At 42.0% G+C, this 3727-nt stretch overlaps 1 pseudogene; it reads left to right on the top strand.

The window, feature by feature from the left end:
* Positions 1-1204: 1204 nt before the first annotated feature.
* On the top strand, positions 1205-2088 carry LOC103262068 (annotated as a pseudogene).
* Positions 2089-3727: the final 1639 nt, after the last annotated feature.

The following is a 3727-nucleotide window of genomic DNA, read 5'->3' as shown; positions in this document are numbered from 1 at the left end:
GAAAGAAAAAGAAAAAAGAACCTGGAGCTCCAGAAATGGCCACAAGAGGGAGGTCTTTTTTCTTTTTTAATTTACTTTTATTTTGTTGTTTTGCTTTTTGCCTGCTCTTTCCCTATATATCTTTCTGCCTGTGTCATATGACTTGATTTGCCCCTTTTTCATTCTTTTTTAAATTTGTGTATGGGTATTTTTGAGGGCAAACATATCTTTGTTTTTTCTTTTAATTTTTAACTTTTAATTTGTTTTTGTTTATCTGTTAGTTTGCTTGCCTGCGTGTCTCCCTTCTTCTCTTTTTTTTCCTCTTCATCTTCCTTTCTTCTCTCTTCTGTATTCCTCTGTTCATTTCCTTTCTCTTAACTCATTTTGGTTTCAGGGGTGTACATACACTCCCACTACATGGACATATTGTAAGTTGGTGGGAAGTGGGTTCCAGAGGGCCCACACCCCCGTAAGTGGATACTGAAATCTGCAGGTAGCTTCTGAACCATAGCGCCCTCATTAGGCCTTAATCAAATATCAAAACTGAAAAAAGACAGCACAGCCCCCCCAGTCCCAGCCCAGCTTAAAAACTGAACAAATTCAGAGGTTCTACCTAAGGAAGAATAGCGGGTTAGGCAAACAGAAGTGAAAACTATTCCCCTCTCATGAGCAACAGAATTAAAGAGGTAGGTAAAGACGGGGAAAATCTGTCAAAACAAAGAATCAATGGAAGAACACAAGTATCCCCCAAACCCCCAGAAAGATAGTGCCTGAGATTACAGGTTTAAGAACTCAAGCAATGAAGAGTCCCCAGAATGACTGGTCTCAAACCACAAACCCAGACATCAAGATACTGATAGAGAATGAATAGAAATGAGGAGAGACAAGACAAAAGAATGAAGGAGTTGATAACTGAAATCATGTCAATTAAGAATAAACAAAATAAATAATAAAATGACACGCATGGAAAGCAGAATTAACCAAGAGAATTAACCAAGCAGAAGAAAGAATGCCAGAGTTTGCAGACCAAAATACAGAACTAGCTCAATCTTTTAAGAAACGTAGAAAAGGATATTTGAGACTGCATCTGCCCACTAACACCAACCTGTGCCCTTGTTCTGCTGCTGATCCCCACCACACCAGTTTACCATAGACAATTACATTGCAGAGCTCATCACTAACAGTGGTTCCAGCATATGCAAGGCCAGCCCCCTGGTTTATCTTTCCTTCCATCATGGGGCACCTGTGGCATCAGGGTGTGATGGTGGGCATGGGTCAGAAGGATTCCTACATGGGCAAGAGGAGCAAGAGAGGCATCCTGACTCTGAAGTAATCCATTGAGCATGGCATTGTCACCAACTGGGATGACATGGTTCTGACACCATACTTTTTATAACAAGTTGCATGTGATTCCTGAGGTGTACCCTGTACTACTGACTGAGTCTCCCCTCAACTCCAAGGCCAACCATGAGAAGATGATGCAGAGTTGTTTGAGACTCTCAACACCTCAGCAATGTGTGTGGCCATCCGGACTGTGCTGTACCTGTAACAACTCTGGCCATACCACTGGTATCATAATGGACTCTGGTAACAGGGTCACCCACACTGTGCCCATCTATAAAGGGTACACCCTCCTTCACACCATACTGCATGTAGACCTGGCTGGCCAGCTTCTGACAGACTACCTCATGAGGCTTCTCACCGAGCATGGTTACAGCTTCACCACCATGGTCAATTGGGAAATTGTGCTATGTCACCCTGGTCTTCAAGTGGGAGATGGCCACTGCCGTGTCCTCCTGCTCCCTGGAAAAGAGCTACGAGCTGTCTGATGGCCAGGTGATCACCATTGGCAACAAGTGGTACTATTGCCCAGAGGCTTTCTTCCAGCTTTCCTTCCTGGGCAAGGAATCCTGCCGCATCCACAAAACCACCTTCAACTCCATCATGAAGTGTGATGTGGGCATCCACAAGGGCCTGTGTGCAAACACAGTGCTGTCTGGAGGTACCACCATGTACCCTGGAGTCACTGAGAGGATGCAGGAGGAGATCACTGCCCTGGTGCCCAGCATGATGAAGATCAAGATCCTCACACCTCCTGAGCGTAAGTAATCTGTGTGGATTAGTGACTCCATCCTGGCCTCGCTGATCACCTTCCAGCAGATGTGATTCAATAAGCAGGAGTATTCCAAGTCCGTACCCTCTGTCATATACCACAAGTGCTTCTAGGCGGACTATGACTAGCATGTTATACTATTTCTTGTCAAACCTAACTTGTGCAGAAAACAAGATGAGATTGGCATGACTTCATTTGTTTTTTGTTTTGTTTGTTTGTGTGTTTGGCTTGATGACTCTCAGGACTTAAAAACCGAAATGGTGAAGGTGACAGTGAGTTTGTGCGAGCATCCCCAAAGTTCAACAATTTGTTCAAGGTCTATGATTGCACATTGTTCTTTTTTTTAATAATCATTCCAAATATCATGAGATGCACCGTTACAGGAAGCTTCCCCTCCCAAAAGGGGTTCCACTTCTTTCTAAGGAGAATAGCCCTGTTCTTTTCTGATCCACATAGGGGAAGTAACAGCATTGATTTTGGGTAAATTATATAATGCAAATTTTTTAAATCTTTGCCTTAATACTTTTTTGTTTTGTTTTATTTGGAATGCTCAGCTACCATGGCCTCCTTTCTTTCTCCCAACTTGAGATGTATGAAGGCTTTTGGTCTCCCTGGGGGTGGGTGGAAGTATGGAGGCAGCCAGGGCTTACTTGTACACTGACTTGATATCAAGTGCACACCTGAAGAAAAAAAAACATAGAAAGGAAGCTTAAAAAGATGGAACAAAGTCTTCAAGAGATATGCGATTATATTAAGAGACCAAACTTAGGCCTATTTGGTGTCCCTGAAGAGAAAAGGAGAAGGAGAGCACCCTGGAACAAACATTCCATGAGGTCATCCAAGAAAACTACCTGCATCTCATCAGAGATACAGCCATCCAAACAAAAGAGATTAAGAGACCCTGGGAGGCACCAAATGAGAAGACCAACTCCTAGATACATAGTAATTCATTACACAGAGTAGGTACAAAATAAAAACTCCTCAAGGCAGCAAGGGAGAAAGTTCAGACTACATAACAGGGAAGGTAAATTAGAATAGCAACAGATGTAGCTATAGAAACACCACAGACTAGAAGAGACTGGAGTGCAATATTAAAAATTCTCAAAGATAAACAATTCTAACCAATAATTTCCTACCCAGCTAAGCTAAGCTTCATCAGTGATGAAGAATTAAAATCCTTCACAGGCATTCAATCCTTAATCTATGCCTACTCTGGACCAGCTCCAAAAAGAGATGCTTAAGAAGGTATTAAGCACAGAAGAAAGAAAAAAAGAATGACCATTCCCAAGAATGCAGGAAAACAGAGAACCAACATAGAGGGCATCATGACTGTAAAATTGAAAACACAAACATATATCAATCCCCAAATCAAAAGAAACCATCAAACAAATAAACAAACAAACAACAAAAACTCTGTAAGAGCCTCATGACAGAAATAAACTCTCACATCTCAGTAGTCAGCCTTAATGTGAATGGACTAAATGAACCACTGAAAAGACATAGAATGGCAAGCTGGATTAAAAAAAAAATGACCCAACAATATTCTGTCTTCAGGAGACACATCTCACCAGAATGGACACTCACAGGCTAAAGTTAGAGGATAGAAAACACATTCTCATACAAACGAGACACGAA

The sequence above is a fragment of the Carlito syrichta genome, unplaced genomic scaffold (genome assembly GCF_000164805.1).
Source record: "Carlito syrichta isolate Samal-C Ts95f unplaced genomic scaffold, Tarsius_syrichta-2.0.1 Scaffold304330, whole genome shotgun sequence".
NCBI lineage: Eukaryota > Metazoa > Chordata > Mammalia > Primates > Tarsiidae > Carlito > Carlito syrichta.
The sequence above is the reverse complement of the archived record's forward strand: the minus strand, read 5'-3'. Positions and strand labels throughout refer to the sequence as shown.